Source organism: Schistocerca piceifrons, chromosome 1 (assembly GCF_021461385.2).
Source record: "Schistocerca piceifrons isolate TAMUIC-IGC-003096 chromosome 1, iqSchPice1.1, whole genome shotgun sequence".
In the NCBI taxonomy this organism is placed as follows: domain Eukaryota; kingdom Metazoa; phylum Arthropoda; class Insecta; order Orthoptera; family Acrididae; genus Schistocerca; species Schistocerca piceifrons.
Genome location: NC_060138.1, coordinates 396,044,267 through 396,067,832, shown reverse-complemented (window position 1 = coordinate 396,067,832; position 23,566 = coordinate 396,044,267). Strand labels below are relative to the sequence as shown.

General features: G+C 49.7%; 6 pseudogenes; all 6 read right to left on the bottom strand.

Moving 5' to 3' along the window:
• Positions 1-90: 90 nt before the first annotated feature.
• LOC124719470 lies at positions 91-303 on the bottom strand (annotated as a pseudogene).
• A 3,272-nt stretch (positions 304-3,575) lies between these two features.
• On the bottom strand, positions 3,576-3,788 carry LOC124721305 (annotated as a pseudogene).
• A 3,286-nt stretch (positions 3,789-7,074) lies between these two features.
• LOC124719459 lies at positions 7,075-7,287 on the bottom strand (annotated as a pseudogene).
• Positions 7,288-10,556: 3,269 nt separating this feature from the next.
• On the bottom strand, positions 10,557-10,769 carry LOC124721298 (annotated as a pseudogene).
• Positions 10,770-14,044: 3,275 nt separating this feature from the next.
• LOC124719448 lies at positions 14,045-14,257 on the bottom strand (annotated as a pseudogene).
• An 8,954-nt stretch (positions 14,258-23,211) lies between these two features.
• Positions 23,212-23,424, bottom strand: LOC124719437 (annotated as a pseudogene).
• Positions 23,425-23,566: the final 142 nt, after the last annotated feature.

The following is a 23,566-nucleotide window of genomic DNA, read 5'->3' as shown; positions in this document are numbered from 1 at the left end:
GCACATCAACAACTACGACAAGTTTTGCTACCAGCGGAATATCTGATCACTGCAGAATGTTAACCCATTTCAGGCTGTGTTTTAATTAATTTTAGGTGGGCCGATCCCGGCGGTACTGCAATGCCGGGCCAACCCGCTACAGAGGTGGAGCAAGCCCCTAGCACTCCGTCAGAAGCCAAAAATGAGTTTAATATTCTGGTCGTGTGATGCAGGACGTATCAGATATTAAGCTGATAAGAACAGATACTACACTTTTTTTCCCTCCTACCTCCCCTATAGCCCTACCTTTTCCTCTCCAAAAATGCCGCCATCCTCTAGTGTCGACGCAGCACGTAAAGCAGGGTGTTGTTAGTAGCAAGACTTATTGCCATAAACCGAAAATAAAAGCGGAGGCATACTCTGCTATGCCTCAGGGGGCGACGACACACTACTCAGAAACACACCTCCCTCTGCAGGTGTGAGGCAAGTGATGATTTTAAAAACTAAATAGAAAGAAATAAATAAAGACAGAAATGAAGGCAAAATAAAAAAAAAAAAACAGCGACGCAGCACACTCAAACGAACTGGCGAGATAATCCCATCGCCCATAGAATTAACAAAGTAATAATCCTCTAAGATAGATTATGCGTTTTCCAATTTTCCAATAATTTTTCATACAAGGTTCACACAATTCGCATGTTACCAATTTCCATATTATCAGTATCACAGAACAGTCTACTCTAGTGATGCCCAGAAGGCCAATATCAAATCTGGGGTATGGGTAAGTCAAGGGTAGTTTGAAAGTCCGAGTGACAAAGATCCAGGGGTACACTCAGGCAATTCTTATACGAGGTGCCTTAGTTAGCCCGGAACACCTTTTGATAACCATGAACCATTGCAACTTTAAGAAATCTTGCAAAAGTAATGGTATATTTCCGGTCAGATTCCGCCAGGCGATGCTGGCTCCAAAGGTAGTACATGAAAGAGACAGCATCTGCGAGGCAATGGTCATAGATCGTGAAAATGGTTTGGCCCAAGAGACACACCATTGCGTTACGTCGTGTTCGGGGGTTGGTCTGAATACCAGGGTTAAGGAACCAGTCGACTGACACATAGTCCAGTGTAGTCCCACCGATCAGCGTTAATAGCACACGTGCAAGGTCCCACACTTCTGTGACGTGAGGGCATAGGAGACGATGCTCTCTGGTGTCTACGTCACCACATCGGCCGCAAGCAGCCGAGGGCCATAGGAGGATGGCCGCCAGGCGATGATTAGTGGGTATTAAATTGTTTACAACGCGATACCATAGCGCTGAAACTTCTGTGGGAAGGGCTAGGTGGTTGATATTAGCCCAAGCGTGGTGCCAGATGACCGACGGTCGTCTGTCCTCCAATTTGTGTGGTGTGAGCTGGCCTCGAAGCGCCTAGTAAAGGCGCTTCGATGTGCGTGCCTTGTCGGTGGCCACTGCTAGGATGTAACTTTGATTGAGGTGATAGTCCTTGACTGTCGTCATCCGGAATGGAATATGTGTCAAGCATACTGGTGCACGCGCCGATTGTAGGCGATAACGGTCGAAAAGCACCGCTGTTGTCCCACCTGGGTCAATCTCACGCAAAGTGGCGATACGGTGAATCAGGATTGCCGCACATTTGTGGGGAAAGTCAATGAGTCCAAGGCGACTATCGACTTTTGGCAGTGTACAAGTCTGTGCATCAACTTTGAATAGTGCACGCCGCCACAATAGGCAATATACTGTTTGTGAGATGGCTCTGCTGGTTTGTTTCGGTAGCGTAAGGAGTTGTGCTACATACCATGCCCGTGATAGGATGTAAGTATTAATCAGTTGGATTCGTTGATGGAGGTCGAGTCGTTGATCAGTGTGACTCACGCAAAGTCCTCTGATGCGCGTGAGAATCCGCCTGCACGTGAGTGTTAACATGCGCTGTGGACAGGCAGTCACCTCAAGACCCAAGATACGTTGTTCCCCTACAATCCGGTAGCATGGGCGTTCGATGGTCAATGATCGTGGTCCTAGTGGGATTAGCACCATTTTGTTGGATTTTAACATGCCACCGGATGCTCGTTCATAAACGTGGAGGACTCGGCGAACCGAATCGATGTCCCTGGCGTTTGCTACAAACACACCTACACCATCCGCCTACGCCACACTGCGGAAGGTGACGCCTGGGAAAGGAACACCATCGACCATCCGTCCGATGTCACGCAGCATGGGGTACAGCGCCAAAGCGATAAAATACACTGACAAGGGACACCCTTGTCGAACTGATCGTCTGATGGGAATTGGTCGTGATCTGCAACCGTTCACAATGATTGTGGAATTTGCTCCATCCAAGAAGTGCCGGATGACTCTTATGAAGTGCTCCCCGAAACCCATCCGCTACATAACGGCCAGCAGGTAGGATGGGAGACCCTATCGGAGGCACCGGCGAAATCTAGGGATCAATTGCAGCCGGGGTTCGAGCGTCGGCGGTCGGTGAGTAAGACACCATCACAGTATATAGAAGCAGCGGTGAAGGTGGTTCGATTCGAAGCGCCACATGATTGAGTGGGACAAAGTACCTTATTCATTCCCTGTTTAAGACGTGAAGCCACACTTCGTGCCACCAACTTAAAATCAGTGTTAAGAACGGTGATGGGACGTACGTCTTTAGCCCATCAGTGACCTGTGACCTTTGGATTAAAGCCAATACGTACAGCTAGAAAATCGGCGGGTAGCTCGCAACCAGCAAAAATCTCCTCGCACATTTTGCAGAAGCGGTCTCCTAACAGGCCGGAAAACCTAGCACTTCGATTAGTGCTGGAATGGCACAATCGAAGGGCGGTATCCTTGCGGAGTACCGCCAGAGATGAAAAACCGCAGTGTCAGGGCCTAAATGCTTGCAGCGTGTGCGTTCTACATGAGGGAGTGACATACGGTGGTGCGGGCTGATATGGCAACAGGCGACCGTCGAAAACATCGCAAAAGCAAGTGCCGGAAGGAACGACAATATACGAGAGCACTCGTCAACAGCCCAGTACTACCCTCCATGTCGAGGAGTAAACTGCGACTCCTATTTGAACGCCGCTAGCTGCCAGGGCAGTGGAGAAGCCGTGAGGCCGCCCCACAGCAGCGTCAGGCCGGTGCGAGCTATACTGGCGCGAGCTACACCTAGCCGAGTGCTTACGTCGTCCACCACCTACTGCATATGTGTGTGTGCGTGTGTACACACGTATTCTGCGTGCGTGCGGCGGCGACGACGACGACGTTCGCGAGGAGCTAAGGTTATAACTCCAAACAATTTAATTAAAATTATCTGTGACCAGACCATAAGAGACGCTAACGAGGCATCCGAAGGCACTGTCCTGTGCCCCCATAAATTACCAGCCTAGCGTAATGCGGCTGCAAGTGCGGTCCGGCTAACCGCAAAAAAAAAAAAAAAAAATTACTTAAGATAATCTTAAATTAATTAAAAGAAATCGTGGTGTGTAAGCAACTAACTACTGGGCACATCAACAACTACGACAAGTTTTGCTACCAGCGGAATATCTGATCACTGCAGAATGTTAACCCATTTCAGGCTGTGTTTTAATTAATTTTAGGTGGGCCGATCGCGGCGGTACTGCAATGCCGGGCCAACCCGCTACAGAGGTGGAGCAAGCCCCTAGCACTCCGTCAGAAGCCAAAAATGAGTTTAATATTCTGGTCGTGTGATGCAGGACGTATCAGATATTAAGCTGATAAGAACAGATACTACACTTTTTTTCCCTCCTACCTCCCCTATAGCCCTACCTTTTCCTCTCCAAAAATGCCGCCATCCTCTAGTGTCGACGCAGCACGTAAAGCAGGGTGTTGTTAGTAGCAAGACTTATTGCCATAAACCGAAAATAAAAGCGGAGGCATACTCTGCTATGCCTCAGGGGGCGACGACACACTACTCAGAAACACACCTCCCTCTGCAGGTGTGAGGCAAGTGATGATTTTAAAAACTAAATAGAAAGAAATAAATAAAGACAGAAATGAAGGCAAAATAAAAAAAAAAAACAGCGACGCAGCACACTCAAACGAACTGGCGAGATAATCCCATCGCCCATAGAATTAACAAAGTAATAATCCTCTAAGATAGATTATGCGTTTTCCAATTTTCCAATAATTTTTCATACAAGGTTCACACAATTCGCATGTTACCAATTTCCATATTATCAGTATCACAGAACAGTCTACTCTAGTGATGCCCAGAAGGCCAATATCAAATCTGGGGTATGGGTAAGTCAAGGGTAGTTTGAAAGTCCGAGTGACAAAGATCCAGGGGTACACTCAGGCAATTCTTATACGAGGTGCCTTAGTTAGCCCGGAACACCTTTTGATAACCATGAACCATTGCAACTTTAAGAAATCTTGCAAAAGTAATGGTATATTTCCGGTCAGATTCCGCCAGGCGATGCTGGCTCCAAAGGTAGTACATGAAAGAGACAGCATCTGCGAGGCAATGGTCATAGATCGTGAAAATGGTTTGGCCCAAGAGACACACCATTGCGTTACGTCGTGTTCGGGGGTTGGTCTCAATACCAGGGTTAAGGAACCAGTCGACTGACACATAGTCCAGTGTAGTCCCACCGATCAGCGTTAATAGCACACGTGCAAGGTCCCACACTTCTGTGACGTGAGGGCATAGGAGACGATGCTCTCTGGTGTCTACGTCACCACATCGGCCGCAAGCAGCCGAGGGCCATAGGAGGATGGCCGCCAGGCGATGATTAGTGGGTATTAAATTGTTTACAACGCGATACCATAGCGCTGAAACTTCTGTGGGAAGGGCTAGGTGGTTGATATTAGCCCAAGCGTGGTGCCAGATGACCGACGGTCGTCTGTCCTCCAATTTGTGTGGTGTGAGCTGGCCTCGAAGCGCCTAGTAAAGGCGCTTCGATGTGCGTGCCTTGTCGGTGGCCACTGCTAGGATGTAACTTTGATTGAGGTGATAGTCCTTGACTGTCGTCATCCGGAATGGAATATGTGTCAAGCATACTGGTGCACGCGCCGATTGTAGGCGATAACGGTCGAAAAGCACCGCTGTTGTCCCACCTGGGTCAATCTCACGCAAAGTGGCGATATGGTGAATCAGGATTGCCGCACATTTGTGGGGAAAGTCAATGAGTCCAAGGCGACTATCGACTTTTGGCAGTGTACAAGTCTGTGCATCAACTTTGAATAGTGCACGCCGCCACAATAGGCAATATACTGTTTGTGAGATGGCTCTGCTGGTTTGTTTCGGTAGCGTAAGGAGTTGTGCTACATACCATGCCCGTGATAGGATGTAAGTATTAATCAGTTGGATTCGTTGATGGAGGTCGAGTCGTTGATCAGTGTGACTCACGCAAAGTCCTCTGATGCGCGTGAGAATCCGCCTGCACGTGAGTGTTAACATGCGCTGTGGACAGGCAGTCACCTCAAGACCCAAGATACGTTGTTCCCCTACAATCCGGTAGCATGGGCGTTCGATGGTCAATGATCGTGGTCCTAGTGGGATTAGCACCATTTTGTTGGATTTTAACATGCCACCGGATGCTCGTTCATAAACGTGGAGGACTCGGCGAACCGAATCGATGTCCCTGGCGTTTGCTACAAACACACCTACACCATCCGCCTACGCCACACTGCGGAAGGTGACGCCTGGGAAAGGAACACCATCGACCATCCGTCCGATGTCACGCAGCATGGGGTACAGCGCCAAAGCGATAAAATACACTGACAAGGGACACCCTTGTCGAACTGATCGTCTGATGGGAATTGGTCGTGATCTGCAACCGTTCACAATGATTGTGGAATTTGCTCCATCCAAGAAGTGCCGGATGACTCTTATGAAGTGCTCCCCGAAACCCATCCGCTACATAACGGCCAGCAGGTAGGATGGGAGACCCTATCGGAGGCACCGGCGAAATCTAGGGATCAATTGCAGCCGGGGTTCGAGCGTCGGCGGTCGGTGAGTAAGACACCATCACAGTATCTAGAAGCAGCGGTGAAGGTGGTTCGATTCGAAACGCCACATGATTGAGTGGGACAAAGTACCTTATTCATTCCCTGTTTAAGACGTGAAGCCACACTTCGTGCCACCAACTTAAAATCAGTGTTAAGAACGGTGATGGGACGTACGTCTTTAGCCCATCAGTGACCTGTGACCTTTGGATTAAAGCCAATACGTACAGCTAGAAAATCGGCGGGTAGCTCGCAACCAGCAAAAATCTCCTCGCACATTTTGCAGAAGCGGTCTCCTAACAGGCCGGAAAACCTAGCACTCCGATTAGTGCTGGAATGGCACAATCGAAGGGCGGTATCCTTGCGGAGTACCGCCAGAGATGAAAAACCGCAGTGTCAGGGCCTAAATGCTTGCAGCGTGTGCGTTCCACATGAGGGAGTGACATACGGTGGTGCGGGCTGATATGGCAACAGGCGACCGTCGAAAACATCGCAAAAGCAAGTGCCGGAAGGAACGACAATATACGAGAGCACTCGTCAACAGCCCAGTACTACCCTCCATGTCGAGGAGTAAACTGCGACTCCTATTTGAACGCCGCTAGCTGCCAGGGCAGTGGAGAAGCCGTGAGGCCGCCCCACAGCAGCGTCAGGCCGGTGCGAGCTATACTGGCGCGAGCTACACCTAGCCGAGTGCTTACGTCGTCCACCACCTACTGCATATGTGTGTGTGCGTGTGTACACACGTATTCTGCGTGCGTGCGGCGGCGACGACGACGACGACGACGTTCGCGAGGAGCTAAGGTTATAACTCCAAACAATTTAATTAAAATTATCTGTGACCAGACCATAAGAGACGCTAACGAGGCATCCGAAGGCACTGTCCTGTGCCCCCATAAATTACCAGCCTAGCGTAATGCGGCTGCAAGTGCGGTCCGGCTAACCGCAAAAAAAAAAAAAAAAAAAAAAAAAAATTACTTAAGATAATCTTAAATTAATTAAAAGAAATCGTGGTGTGTAAGCAACTAACTACTGGGCACATCAACAACTACGACAAGTTTTGCTACCAGCGGAATATCTGATCACTGCAGAATGTTAACCCATTTCAGGCTGTGTTTTAATTAATTTTAGGTGGGCCGATCCCGGCGGTACTGCAATGCCGGGCCAACCCGCTACAGAGGTGGAGCAAGCCCCTAGCACTCCGTCAGAAGCCAAAAATGAGTTTAATATTCTGGTCGTGTGATGCAGGACGTATCAGATATTAAGCTGATAAGAACAGATACTACACTTTTTTTCCCTCCTACCTCCCCTATAGCCCTACCTTTTCCTCTCCAAAAATGCCGCCATCCTCTAGTGTCGACGCAGCACGTAAAGCAGGGTGTTGTTAGTAGCAAGACTTATTGCCATAAACCGAAAATAAAAGCGGAGGCATACTCTGCTATGCCTCAGGGGGCGACGACACACTACTCAGAAACACACCTCCCTCTGCAGGTGTGAGGCAAGTGATGATTTTAAAAACTAAATAGAAAGAAATAAATAAAGACAGAAATGAAGGCAAAATAAAAAAAAAACAGCGACGCAGCACACTCAAACGAACTGGCGAGATAATCCCATCGCCCATAGAATTAACAAAGTAATAATCCTCTAAGATAGATTATGCGTTTTCCAATTTTCCAATAATTTTTCATACAAGGTTCACACAATTCGCATGTTACCAATTTCCATATTATCAGTATCACAGAACAGTCTACTCTAGTGATGCCCAGAAGGCCAATATCAAATCTGGGGTATGGGTAAGTCAAGGGTAGTTTGAAAGTCCGAGTGACAAAGATCCAGGGGTACACTCAGGCAATTCTTATACGAGGTGCCTTAGTTAGCCCGGAACACCTTTTGATAACCATGAACCATTGCAACTTTAAGAAATCTTGCAAAAGTAATGGTATATTTCCGGTCAGATTCCGCCAGGCGATGCTGGCTCCAAAGGTAGTCCATGAAAGAGACAGCATCTGCGAGGCAAAGGTCATAGATCGTGAAAATGGTTTGGCCCAAGAGACACACCATTGCGTTACGTCGTGTTCGGGGGTTGGTCTGAATACCAGGGTTAAGGAACCAGTCGACTGACACATAGTCCAGTGTAGTCCCACCGATCAGCGTTAATAGCACACGTGCAAGGTCCCACACTTCTGTGACGTGAGGGCATAGGAGACGATGCTCTCTGGTGTCTACGTCACCACATCGGCCGCAAGCAGCCGAGGGCCATAGGAGGATGGCCGCCAGGCGATGATTAGTGGGTATTAAATTGTTTACAACGCGATACCATAGCGCTGAAACTTCTGTGGGAAGGGCTAGGTGGTTGATATTAGCCCAAGCGTGGTGCCAGATGACCGATGGTCGTCTGTCCTCCAATTTGTGTGGTGTGAGCTGGCCTCGAAGCGCCTAGTAAAGGCGCTTCGATGTGCGTGCCTTGTCGGTGGCCACTGCTAGGATGTAACTTTGATTGAGGTGATAGTCCTTGACTGTCGTCATCCGGAATGGAATATGTGTCAAGCATACTGGTGCACGCGCCGATTGTAGGCGATAACGGTCGAAAAGCACCGCTGTTGTCCCACCTGGGTCAATCTCACGCAAAGTGGCGATACGGTGAATCAGGATTGCCGCACATTTGTGGGGAAAGTCAATGAGTCCAAGGCGACTATCGACTTTTGGCAGTGTACAAGTCTGTGCATCAACTTTGAATAGTGCACGCCGCCACAATAGGCAATATACTGTTTGTGAGATGGCTCTGCTGGTTTGTTTCGGTAGCGTAAGGAGTTGTGCTACATACCATGCCCGTGATAGGATGTAAGTATTAATCAGTTGGATTCGTTGATGGAGGTCGAGTCGTTGATCAGTGTGACTCACGCAAAGTCCTCTGATGCGCGTGAGAATCCGCCTGCACGTGAGTGTTAACATGCGCTGTGGACAGGCAGTCACCTCAAGACCCAAGATACGTTGTTCCCCTACAATCCGGTAGCATGGGCGTTCGATGGTCAATGATCGTGGTCCTAGTGGGATTAGCACCATTTTGTTGGATTTTAACATGCCACCGGATGCTCGTTCATAAACGTGGAGGACTCGGCGAACCGAATCGATGTCCCTGGCGTTTGCTACAAACACACCTACACCATCCGCCTACGCCACACTGCGGAAGGTGACGCCTGGGAAAGGAACACCATCGACCATCCGTCCGATGTCACGCAGCATGGGGTACAGCGCCAAAGCGATAAAATACACTGACAAGGGACACCCTTGTCGAACTGATCGTCTGATGGGAATTGGTCGTGATCTGCAACCGTTCACAATGATTGTGGAATTTGCTCCATCCAAGAAGTGCCGGATGACTCTTATGAAGTGCTCCCCGAAACCCATCCGCTACATAACGGCCAGCAGGTAGGATGGGAGACCCTATCGGAGGCACCGGCGAAATCTAGGGATCAATTGCAGCCGGGGTTCGAGCGTCGGCGGTCGGTGAGTAAGACACCATCACAGTATATAGAAGCAGCGGTGAAGGTGGTTCGATTCGAAACGCCACATGATTGAGTGGGACAAAGTACCTTATTCATTCCCTGTTTAAGACGTGAAGCCACACTTCGTGCCACCAACTTAAAATCAGTGTTAAGAACGGTGATGGGACGTACGTCTTTAGCCCATCAGTGACCTGTGACCTTTGGGTTAAAGCCAATACGTACAGCTAGAAAATCGGCGGGTAGCTCGCAACCAGCAAAAATCTCCTCGCACATTTTGCAGAAGCGGTCTCCTAACAGGCCGGAAAACCTAGCACTTCGATTAGTGCTGGAATGGCACAATCGAAGGGCGGTATCCTTGCGGAGTACCGCCAGAGATGAAAAACCGCAGTGTCAGGGCCTAAATGCTTGCAGCGTGTGCGTTCCACATGAGGGAGTGACATACGGTGGTGCGGGCTGATATGGCAACAGGCGACCGTCGAAAACATCGCAAAAGCAAGTGCCGGAAGGAACGACAATATACGAGAGCACTCGTCAACAGCCCAGTACTACCCTCCATGTCGAGGAGTAAACTGCGACTCCTATTTGAACGCCGCTAGCTGCCAGGGCAGTGGAGAAGCCGTGAGGCCGCCCCACAGCAGCGTCAGGCCGGTGCGAGCTATACTGGCGCGAGCTACACCTAGCCGAGTGCTTACGTCGTCCACCACCTACTGCATATGTGTGTGTGCGTGTGTACACACGTATTCTGCGTGCGTGCGGCGGCGACGACGACGACGTTCGCGAGGAGCTAAGGTTATAACTCCAAACAATTTAATTAAAATTATCTGTGACCAGACCATAAGAGACGCTAACGAGGCATCCGAAGGCACTGTCCTGTGCCCCCATAAATTACCAGCCTAGCGTAATGCGGCTGCAAGTGCGGTCCGGCTAACCGCAAAAAAAAAAAAAAAAAATTACTTAAGATAATCTTAAATTAATTAAAAGAAATCGTGGTGTGTAAGCAACTAACTACTGGGCACATCAACAACTACGACAAGTTTTGCTACCAGCGGAATATCTGATCACTGCAGAATGTTAACCCATTTCAGGCTGTGTTTTAATTAATTTTAGGTGGGCCGATCGCGGCGGTACTGCAATGCCGGGCCAACCCGCTACAGAGGTGGAGCAAGCCCCTAGCACTCCGTCAGAAGCCAAAAATGAGTTTAATATTCTGGTCGTGTGATGCAGGACGTATCAGATATTAAGCTGATAAGAACAGATACTACACTTTTTTTCCCTCCTACCTCCCCTATAGCCCTACCTTTTCCTCTCCAAAAATGCCGCCATCCTCTAGTGTCGACGCAGCACGTAAAGCAGGGTGTTGTTAGTAGCAAGACTTATTGCCATAAACCGAAAATAAAAGCGGAGGCATACTCTGCTATGCCTCAGGGGGCGACGACACACTACTCAGAAACACACCTCCCTCTGCAGGTGTGAGGCAAGTGATGATTTTAAAAACTAAATAGAAAGAAATAAATAAAGACAGAAATGAAGGCAAAATAAAAAAAAAACAGCGACGCAGCACACTCAAACGAACTGGCGAGATAATCCCATCGCCCATAGAATTAACAAAGTAATAATCCTCTAAGATAGATTATGCGTTTTCCAATTTTCCAATAATTTTTCATACAAGGTTCACACAATTCGCATGTTACCAATTTCCATATTATCAGTATCACAGAACAGTCTACTCTAGTGATGCCCAGAAGGCCAATATCAAATCTGGGGTATGGGTAAGTCAAGGGTAGTTTGAAAGTCCGAGTGACAAAGATCCAGGGGTACACTCAGGCAATTCTTATACGAGGTGCCTTAGTTAGCCCGGAACACCTTTTGATAACCATGAACCATTGCAACTTTAAGAAATCTTGCAAAAGTAATGGTATATTTCCGGTCAGATTCCGCCAGGCGATGCTGGCTCCAAAGGTAGTCCATGAAAGAGACAGCATCTGCGAGGCAAAGGTCATAGATCGTGAAAATGGTTTGGCCCAAGAGACACACCATTGCGTTACGTCGTGTTCGGGGGTTGGTCTGAATACCAGGGTTAAGGAACCAGTCGACTGACACATAGTCCAGTGTAGTCCCACCGATCAGCGTTAATAGCACACGTGCAAGGTCCCACACTTCTGTGACGTGAGGGCATAGGAGACGATGCTCTCTGGTGTCTACGTCACCACATCGGCCGCAAGCAGCCGAGGGCCATAGGAGGATGGCCGCCAGGCGATGATTAGTGGGTATTAAATTGTTTACAACGCGATACCATAGCGCTGAAACTTCTGTGGGAAGGGCTAGGTGGTTGATATTAGCCCAAGCGTGGTGCCAGATGACCGACGGTCGTCTGTCCTCCAATTTGTGTGGTGTGAGCTGGCCTCGAAGCGCCTAGTAAAGGCGCTTCGATGTGCGTGCCTTGTCGGTGGCCACTGCTAGGATGTAACTTTGATTGAGGTGATAGTCCTTGACTGTCGTCATCCGGAATGGAATATGTGTCAAGCATACTGGTGCACGCGCCGATTGTAGGCGATAACGGTCGAAAAGCACCGCTGTTGTCCCACCTGGGTCAATCTCACGCAAAGTGGCGATACGGTGAATCAGGATTGCCGCACATTTGTGGGGAAAGTCAATGAGTCCAAGGCGACTATCGACTTTTGGCAGTGTACAAGTCTGTGCATCAACTTTGAATAGTGCACGCCGCCACAATAGGCAATATACTGTTTGTGAGATGGCTCTGCTGGTTTGTTTCGGTAGCGTAAGGAGTTGTGCTACATACCATGCCCGTGATAGGATGTAAGTATTAATCAGTTGGATTCGTTGATGGAGGTCGAGTCGTTGATCAGTGTGACTCACGCAAAGTCCTCTGATGCGCGTGAGAATCCGCCTGCACGTGAGTGTTAACATGCGCTGTGGACAGGCAGTCACCTCAAGACCCAAGATACGTTGTTCCCCTACAATCCGGTAGCATGGGCGTTCGATGGTCAATGATCGTGGTCCTAGTGGGATTAGCACCATTTTGTTGGATTTTAACATGGCACCGGATGCTCGTTCATAAACGTGGAGGACTCGGCGAACCGAATCGATGTCCCTGGCGTTTGCTACAAACACACCTACACCATCCGCCTACGCCACACTGCGGAAGGTGACGCCTGGGAAAGGAACACCATCGACCATCCGTCCGATGTCACGCAGCATGGGGTACAGCGCCAAAGCGATAAAATACACTGACAAGGGACACCCTTGTCGAACTGATCGTCTGATGGGAATTGGTCGTGATCTGCAACCGTTCACAATGATTGTGGAATTTGCTCCATCCAAGAAGTGCCGGATGACTCTTATGAAGTGCTCCCCGAAACCCATCCGCTACATAACGGCCAGCAGGTAGGATGGGAGACCCTATCGGAGGCACCGGCGAAATCTAGGGATCAATTGCAGCCGGGGTTCGAGCGTCGGCGGTGGGTGAGTAAGACAGCATCACGGTATATAGAAGCAGCGGTGAAGGTGGTTCGATTCGAAACGCCACATGATTGAGTGGGACAAAGTACCTTATTCATTCCCTGTTTAAGACGTGAAGCCACACTTCGTGCCACCAACTTAAAATCAGTGTTAAGAACGGTGATGGGACGTACGTCTTTAGCCCATCAGTGACCTGTGACCTTTGGATTAAAGCCAATACGTACAGCTAGAAAATCGGCGGGTAGCTCGCAACCAGCAAAAATCTCCTCGCACATTTTGCAGAAGCGGTCTCCTAACAGGCCGGAAAACCTAGCACTTCGATTAGTGCTGGAATGGCACAATCGAAGGGCGGTATCCTTGCGGAGTACCGCCAGAGATGAAAAACCGCAGTGTCAGGGCCTAAATGCTTGCAGCGTGTGCGTTCCACATGAGGGAGTGACATACGGTGGTGCGGGCTGATATGGCAACAGGCGACCGTCGAAAACATCGCAAAAGCAAGTGCCGGAAGGAACGACAATATACGAGAGCACTCGTCAACAGCCCAGTACTACCCTCCATGTCGAGGAGTAAACTGCGACTCCTATTTGAACGCCGCTAGCTGCCAGGGCAGTGGAGAAGCCGTGAGGCCGCCCCACAGCAGCGTCAGGCCGGTGCGAGCTATACTGGCGCGAGCTACACCTAGCCGAGTGCTTACGTCGTCCACCACCTACTGCATATGTGTGTGTGCGTGTGTACACACGTATTCTGCGTGCGTGCGGCGGCGACGACGACGACGTTCGCGAGGAGCTAAGGTTATAACTCCAAACAATTTAATTAAAATTATCTGTGACCAGACCATAAGAGACGCTAACGAGGCATCCGAAGGCACTGTCCTGTGCCCCCATAAATTACCAGCCTAGCGTAATGCGGCTGCAAGTGCGGTCCGGCTAACCGCAAAAAAAAAAAAAAAAAAAAAAAATTACTTAAGATAATCTTAAATTAATTAAAAGAAATCGTGGTGTGTAAGCAACTAACTACTGGGCACATCAACAACTACGACAAGTTTTGCTACCAGCGGAATATCTGATCACTGCAGAATGTTAACCCATTTCAGGCTGTGTTTTAATTAATTTTAGGTGGGCCGATCCCGGCGGTACTGCAATGCCGGGCCAACCCGCTACAGAGGTGGAGCAAGCCCCTAGCACTCCGTCAGAAGCCAAAAATGAGTTTAATATTCTGGTCGTGTGATGCAGGACGTATCAGATATTAAGCTGATAAGAACAGATACTACACTTTTTTTCCCTCCTACCTCCCCTATAGCCCTACCTTTTCCTCTCCAAAAATGCCGCCATCCTCTAGTGTCGACGCAGCACGTAAAGCAGGGTGTTGTTAGTAGCAAGACTTATTGCCATAAACCGAAAATAAAAGCGGAGGCATACTCTGCTATGCCTCAGGGGGCGACGACACACTACTCAGAAACACACCTCCCTCTGCAGGTGTGAGGCAAGTGATGATTTTAAAAACTAAATAGAAAGAAATAAATAAAGACAGAAATGAAGGCAAAATAAAAAAAAAACAGCGACGCAGCACACTCAAACGAACTGGCGAGATAATCCCATCGCCCATAGAATTAACAAAGTAATAATCCTCTAAGATAGATTATGCGTTTTCCAATTTTCCAATAATTTTTCATACAAGGTTCACACAATTCGCATGTTACCAATTTCCATATTATCAGTATCACAGAACAGTCTACTCTAGTGATGCCCAGAAGGCCAATATCAAATCTGGGGTATGGGTAAGTCAAGGGTAGTTTGAAAGTCCGAGTGACAAAGATCCAGGGGTACACTCAGGCAATTCTTATACGAGGTGCCTTAGTTAGCCCGGAACACCTTTTGATAACCATGAACCATTGCAACTTTAAGAAATCTTGCAAAAGTAATGGTATATTTCCGGTCAGATTCCGCCAGGCGATGCTGGCTCCAAAGGTAGTCCATGAAAGAGACAGCATCTGCGAGGCAAAGGTCATAGATCGTGAAAATGGTTTGGCCCAAGAGACACACCATTGCGTTACGTCGTGTTCGGGGGTTGGTCTGAATACCAGGGTTAAGGAACCAGTCGACTGACACATAGTCCGGTGTAGTCCCACCATCAGCGTTAATAGCACACGTGCAAGGTCCCACACTTCTGTGACGTGAGGGCATAGGAGACGATGCTCTCTGGTGTCTACGTCACCACATCGGCCGCAAGCAGCCGAGGGCCATAGGAGGATGGCCGCCAGGCGATGATTAGTGGGTATTAAATTGTTTACAACGCGATACCATAGCGCTGAAACTTCTGTGGGAAGGGCTAGGTGGTTGATATTAGCCCAAGCGTGGTGCCAGATGACCGACGGTCGTCTGTCCTCCAATTTGTGTGGTGTGAGCTGGCCTCGAAGCGCCTAGTAAAGGCGCTTCGATGTGCGTGCCTTGTCGGTGGCCACTGCTAGGATGTAACTTTGATTGAGGTGATAGTCCTTGACTGTCGTCATCCGGAATGGAATATGTGTCAAGCATACTGGTGCACGCGCCGATTGTAGGCGATAACGGTCGATGATGATGATGATGATTAGTGTTTTAGGGCGCACAACAGCGAGGTTATCAGCGCCCGTTCCCAAAAGTTCAATTCAGAGCCGAATCGTGAGAGAAGTGGTATTGTTCAAATTGCAAGATTGGACACAGCACATCAAAACAGGGAGAGAAAACTAAAAATAAAATAGCAGTACAAACAGGGAAAAATAAGTAACGGTGGCTGAGTGACCACTTACAAATAATGGGTGACCAAACCACTGGACAGCACATTAAGACTTCAATCCCAATATTTTGGGAAGAAGGCCAGACAACACACAAAAACGTAAAACCCTAGTGACACTCGCCTCATTATTAGTTAAAAGAGAGGGTAGGTCCGGTGGGAAACTGAAATCTTCCCTCAAACCTGCATATAAAACACACTCAGTTAAAATATGCCGTATCGACAGCTGTGCCCCACATGTCTGACACGTTGGTGGCTCCTCACGACGTAACAGAAAACCATGAGTCAAAGGACAATGTCCTATTCTAAGCCGTGTAAGGGCGACTTCCTCAGCGCGTCGTTGTCGGAAGGAGGTGAGCCACGGTCGGACAGAATCCTTCACCGCTCGCAACTTATTATCCCTCACGTCCAGCCACTGAGCCTCCCACCAACGCATGACCTTCCGAGTCACGAAAGACATAATGGCCTGCAGGGGGACGGAACAGCGAGCAGGAGGTGGGATGGAGCAAGCCTCCTTGGCAGCCGCATCTGCAAGTTCATTTCCAGGAATCCCTATGTGCCCTGGAACCCAGCAGAAAATCACATCCTTACCCTGCTGTTGCAAGAGCAGGAGTGCGTCCTGCACCTCTTGCACCATCCGATCTGCAGGGTACATTTGTTGAAGAGCGTGTAGAGCACTTTGGGAATCGGAGCAGATAATGAATTTCGTGCCACGATGTCGGCGCATATGCTCTAATGCGTGCAGAATGGCAAACAGTTCTGCGTAGTAAACTGAGAACTGCTCTGGGAGCCCTATCCGATGGACAGTATGGGGAAACACAGCAGAGCAGCCCATAAAATCCCCCTGTTTAGAACCATCCGTGTAAACAGGAGTAAAATCGGAATGGCGTTCTAAAATCTCAGTAAGTTTAATTTTAAAAAGGTGGTCCGGGGTACAATACTTCCTGTAAGCAGCCAGATCAAGAAGTAATCTTGGCCTTTGTAGTCGCCAGGGAGATCCCCTACTCCATCCCTGGTGGAGGACCTTAATGCCCTCCAGGTGTACCGACTCGAGACTCTCCTTTGCACGGATGCCAAACGGCTTTGTCGCTGCCGGACGGTGGCGGAAGAGACGTGCCAGTGCCGGCTGGGAAAAAGTGTCGGACGCCAATGAAAGAGGAGTGGACCTGGTCCTGTACGCGTGCCGTACCACGAGGAGAAGACGCCGAATGGACAGCGGAGGCTCTCCCGCCTCGACACACAGACTAGCAACCGGACTCGTGCGATAAGCCCCTGTTGAAAGCCTAATACCCTCATGGTGAATCACATCCAACATTTTGAGGTAGGAAGGTCTTGCAGAGCCATAAGCTTGACATCCGTATTCCAGTCGAGGTCGCACAAAGGCCTTATAAAGTTGGAGCAGACGTGCCCTGTCAGCGCCCCAGGATCTATGACTGACGCATCTAAGGACGTTTAAAGCCTTGAAACAGCGGACCTTTAGATCCTTTAAGTGTGGCAACCATGTGAGCTTCTCATCAAAAATAAGCCCGAGATATTTCACGTTTTCCATAAAGGGGAGAACAGTGTCTCCTAGTTTTAAAACAGGGAGGTTAAAAAGAGAACGGGAACGGTTAAAATCTACACAAATGGTCTTCTCCAAAGAGAATTTAAAGCCCGTGGTCTTAGACCACTTCTCCAATCGCACGAGTGTCAGCTGTAATTGGCGTGTAGCAGCGGTGACGGAGGAAGACGCACAGAAAATGGAGAAATCGTCCACAAACAAGGAGCACTGCACGGGCCGGCGCACCGTGGACGCAATACTATTGATGGCAATTGCGAAAGCTGTCACACTGAGGACACTTCCTTGAGGGACACCGTTCTCCTGCTTAAAACGGTCAGACAGGACATTCCCAACCTTATACATAAAATACCTGTCTGACAGAAAGGATCGGATGAGTGTGGGTAAACGCCCACGGAAACCCCACTCATAAAGCTGCCGCAAAATGGTATGCCTCCAGGTAGTATCGTACGCCTTCTCCAGGTCGAAGAAAACCCCGATAAGGTGTTGCTTACGGAGGAAAGCATCTTGTATTGCTGTTTCGAGTAGGATCAGGTTATCTAGGGTGGAATGATACCTCCTGAATCCACACTGGCAGCGGGTAAGTAAGGATCTAGATTCGAGAACCCACACCAGGCGCCTATTGACCATACGCTCAAATGTCTTTCCGACGCAGCTCGTGAGACTAATGCTACGGTAGCTGCTGGGTTCGGTCCGATCCTTCCCTGGTTTTAAAAGCGGAATTAAAATCGATTCTTTCCACGAACTAGGAAAGTCGCCGGTCTTCCAGATTTCATTAAAAAGTTGAAGGAGGACTTCCTTTGACCGCAGATCCAACTGCTGCAGCATGCTATACGATATCAGGTCTGGACCAGGTGCGGTATCCCGAGATATGGACAGTGCAGAGTCCAACTCCCACAAAGAGAAAGGCTGGTTGTATTCCTCAGTGTTCTGTGAACGGAAATCAAAACCAGCCCTCTCCTGTGTACCCCGATAGCGCAGAAATTCGGGGTCCTGGCTAGAATCGGCCGTAATAGTTTGAAAAGATTCTGCCAACGCCCGGGCGATGTCTCTCGGAGATGTTAGGAGACACCCCCGCTCACGTATAGCGGCTAGTGGCGGTCGAGAGTATCGCCTTGAGATCCTCCTAATGGCTTCCCATACTTTGCTTGAAGATGTGGACCTATTGATGGAGTGCAGGAACTCACGCCAAGACCTCCGTTTACTCTCCTGAACGATTTTCCTCGCCCGCGCCCGTGCTATCCGGAAAGTTGTCAGATGCGCAGCAGTGGGGCACCGACGGAATCTCCTCAAAGCCGCCCGCCTGTCTCTGATGGCGGTACGACAGTCGTCATTCCACCAAGGGACAGGCTGCCTCGCAGGTGTTCCCTTTGACTTTGGTATGGATACATCAGCGGCATGGTGCATCACAGCCGTAATGCGATCCACCCAATCCTGGACGCCTTCACACCGTTCAAAAACAGCCAACTGCCGGTAGAGCGTCCAGTTTCCCTTCCGGAACAACCATTTCGGCGGCTGTGCGACACGACCCATTTCAACTGGCAGATGGAGCCAGATAGGGTAATGGTCGCTGCCATGAAGGTCGTCGTCGACGACCCACTGAGCAATGTCCGCAAGCACAGGCGAACAAATAGAGAGGTCTATGGCAGAAGACGAACCTGAAGCGGTGCTAAAATGCGTGGCCTGACCTGTGTTCAGCAGTATGACGTCGGAAGTACTGAGCAACTGCTCAATCATCTGGCCTCTGGGGCAGGTTTTGTTGGAACCCCATAATGCATTATGAGCATTAAAGTCTCCTAAAAGGAGAAAGGGACGGGGTAGCTGAGCAATGAGCCGTGCGAGGGCTTCACTGTCAATGAGCTCAGCGGGTGGTAAATAGACGGAGCACACTGTAACATGAACCTGGGCCAGGATCCGAGCTGCAACCGCTTGTAGCGTCGTGGTTAAGGGCACAGGTGAGGAGTGGAATGTGTCCTTAATGAACACTGCCACCCCACCCTGAGCCCTATTACCAGTCAGGTCGTCTTGCCTGTACATGCGATATCCCGTAAGCACAGGCGTGTCAGTCTCTTTAAAATGGGTCTCTTGCAAAGAGATGCAAATGGGGTTTGCCTGTACTAACAGCCGCAATTCTGCAAGGCGAGGTCTGACTCCATTCAGATTCCACTGAAGTATGGGAGCCATATCAACGTTTCGGTTTAGATTTCCCCCTGTCTTTGTGCCGCGCTGGTGAGGCACTTGTAGAGCGAGTGGCAGCAGAGGGGCTGCCAGGTTCTGGGGAAGAGGTATCAAAATCCATGACGATGTCCTCCTCATCAGTCAGGGATGCCATGACGACATCCGATGGTGCCTTTGGCAGGCGTGACGTCAAACGCCGTGCCCCTTTCCCTGGTCCCGTTTTCTTTGTGGAAGCTGGGGATGCGGGAAGTGGAGAGGCACTCTGTTTCTGGAGGGCCTTCGAAGGTTTCACTGGAGCCGTCTCTGCAATAGCGGTGGGTGCAGGCGGAGCAGCCTGAATAGCGATATCGTTAGTGGGAGTGCTCTGGCAGGTACAAACACAGGTACAGGTATTGGAGGAGGATACTGCGACGCTGGACATGGTCTGCGTCGAAGCGTCGACTCGCGACGCACGGTTGTGCACCAAGGAGGCATAGGACGTGGCGAAGACAGTGGGTTTTGTAGCCCTGTACTCTTTTTTGGCTTCCACATAAGGTAGCCTCTTTGTCACCTTGATCTCCTGAATTTTTCGTTCTTCCGCAAAGACGGGGCAGTCTCTGCTCCAGACGGGATGGCTCCCAGAGCAGTTTATACACAGCGCTGGAGATGTGCAGTTGGTCCCAGCTTCATGAGCTGCCTTGCCACAGATACCGCAGGTTGGTTCACCCCCACAACTCATTGTCGTATGGCCAAATCGCTGACATTTGAAACAGCGCATAGGGTTAGGTATATAAGGCCGAACCCTAAGTCTGAGGAAACCAGCCAGAACGTATTCAGGTAAGACAGGCGAATTGAAAGTCACAATGAAAGTGGCAGATTTCTCCGTGACGCCATTATTTCTACGTGTCCTTTGTTCCACGTCTACAATCCCCTGTGTTGCCCATTCTTGCTTCAGCTCGTCGACATCGATATCCATTAAATCACGGCAGGTGACAACGCCTTTACTGGAGTTGAGGGAATTGTGCAACTCGACAGTGATATCATACTCGCCTAACTTGGGTGACTTCCGAAGCAGCTCCACTTGCGATGCCCTAGTAGTCTCAACTAACAGGGTACCATTCCGCAGGCGTTTGATAGATTTCAGTGTACCTGCGAGTCCTTCTAAACCTTTATGTATGTAGAAAGGAGACACTTTTTCAAATGAGCCCTCCTTCCTCTTAATCACGATGAAAACATTGTCATTTACGACTCCATGAGCCCTGTTACTCTTTTCCATATGCATATCTGGAGGACTAGCCTCCCTCATGCGCTTGACTGATTGCGAAGTTGGTGAAGGGAAATACGTGGTTGCCATGTGCGTCCCACGAGCAGCTAGGGAACGAAACGTCAGCCCAGACAGAGCCCCGCATGCCTGGGTAAGCCTTATACAACTGAGGTGCGGCAGGTTCCCCAGAGGTTGCCCGCTATCGACTGTTCCACCTCAACAGCCATGCATCTCATCAGCGCGCAGCACACCTTGAGATTGAGGGGTTTTTTATAGAGGTTTATTCCATCCTCACGATCCGGGCGGTCAAGCCAAGATCCCCATTCCCTGAGACACACAACGTTCCACCGCCGCGCCGCACGGTGGTCGCTGAAGCATGCTCAGAGGTTACGGTGACAGGGGACGGGCGGCGCTTACCAGTCCCCAGCTCAGGAACCCCGGGGTCGCCAAGCCCGTACCCAGCACATAAATGCTGAGTCCCCTGAGGGGATAACGGTCGAAAAGCACCGCTGTTGTCCCACCTGGGTCAATCTCACGCAAAGTGGCGATACGGTGAATCAGGATTGCCGCACATTTGTGGGGAAAGTCAATGAGTCCAAGGCGACTATCGACTTTTGGCAGTGTACAAGTCTGTGCATCAACTTTGAATAGTGCACGCCGCCACAATAGGCAATATACTGTTTGTGAGATGGCTCTGCTGGTTTGTTTCGGTAGCGTAAGGAGTTGTGCTACATACCATGCCCGTGATAGGATGTAAGTATTAATCAGTTGGATTCGTTGATGGAGGTCGAGTCGTTGATCAGTGTGACTCACGCAAAGTCCTCTGATGCGCGTGAGAATCCGCCTGCACGTGAGTGTTAACATGCGCTGTGGACAGGCAGTCACCTCAAGACCCAAGATACGTTGTTCCCCTACAATCCGGTAGCATGCGCGTTCGATGGTCAATGATCGTGGTCCTAGTGGGATTAGCACCATTTTGTTGGATTTTAACATGGCACCGGATGCTCGTTCATAAACGTGGAGGACTCGGCGAACCGAATCGATGTCCCTGGCGTTTGCTACAAACACACCTACACCATCCGCCTACGCCGCACTGCGGAAGGTGACGCCTGGGAAAGGAACACCATCGACCATCCGTCCGATGTCACGCAGCATGGGGTACAGCGCCAAAGCGATAAAATACACTGACAAGGGACACCCTTGTCGAACTGATCGTCTGATGGGAATTGGTCGTGATCTGCAACCGTTCACAATGATTGTGGAATTTGCTCCATCCAAGAAGTGCCGGATGACTCTTATGAAGTGCTCCCCGAAACCCATCCGCTACATAACGGCCAGCAGGTAGGATGGGAGACCCTATCGGAGGCACCGGCGAAATCTAGGGATCAATTGCAGCCGGGGTTCGAGCGTCGGCGGTGGGTGAGTAAGACAGCATCACGGTATATAGAAGCAGCGGTGAAGGTGGTTCGATTCGAAACGCCACATGATTGAGTGGGACAAAGTACCTTATTCATTCCCTGTTTAAGACGTGAAGCCACACTTCGTGCCACCAACTTAAAATCAGTGTTAAGAACGGTGATGGGACGTACGTCTTTAGCCCATCAGTGACCTGTGACCTTTGGATTAAAGCCAATACGTACAGCTAGAAAATCGGCGGGTAGCTCGCAACCAGCAAAAATCTCCTCGCACATTATGCAGAAGCGGTCTCCTAACAGGCCGGAAAACCTAGCACTTCGATTAGTGCTGGAATGGCACAATCGAAGGGCGGTATCCTTGCGGAGTACCGCCAGAGATGAAAAACCGCAGTGTCAGGGCCTAAATGCTTGCAGCGTGTGCGTTCCACATGAGGGAGTGACATACGATGGTGCGGGCTGATATGGCAACAGGCGACCGTCGAAAACATCGCAAAAGCAAGTGCCGGAAGGAACGACAATATACGAGAGCACTCGTCAACAGCCCAGTACTACCCTCCATGTCGAGGAGTAAACTGCGACTCCTATTTGAACGCCGCTAGCTGCCAGGGCAGTGGAGAAGCCGTGAGGCCGCCCCACAGCAGCGTCAGGCCGGTGCGAGCTATACTGGCGCGAGCTACACCTAGCCGAGTGCTTACGTCGTCCACCACCTACTGCATATGTGTGTGTGCGTGTGTACACACGTATTCTGCGTGCGTGCGGCGGCGACGACGACGACGACGACGTTCGCGAGGAGCTAAGGTTATAACTCCAAACAATTTAATTAAAATTATCTGTGACCAGACCATAAGAGACGCTAACGAGGCATCCGAAGGCACTGTCCTGTGCCCCCATAAATTACCAGCCTAGCGTAATGCGGCTGCAAGTGCGGTCCGGCTAACCGCAAAAAAAAAAAAAAAAAAAAATTACTTAAGATAATCTTAAATTAATTAAAAGAAATCGTGGTGTGTAAGCAACTAACTACTGGGCACATCAACAACTACGACAAGTTTTGCTACCAGCGGAATATCTGATCACTGCAGAATGTTAACCCATTTCAGGCTGTGTTTTAATTAATTTTAGGTGGGCCGATCCCGGCGGTACTGCAATGCCGGGCCAACCCGCTACAGAGGTGGAGCAAGCCCCTAGCACTCCGTCAGAAGCCAAAAATGAGTTTAATATTCTGGTCGTGTGATGCAGGACGTATCAGATATTAAGCTGATAAGAACAGATACTACACTTTTTTTCCCTCCTACCTCCCCTATAGCCCTACCTTTTCCTCTCCAAAAATGCCGCCATCCTCTAGTGTCGACGCAGCACGTAAAGCAGGGTGTTGTTAGTAGCAAGACTTATTGCCATAAACCGAAAATAAAAGCGGAGGCATACTCTGCTATGCCTCAGGGGGCGACGACACACTACTCAGAAACACACCT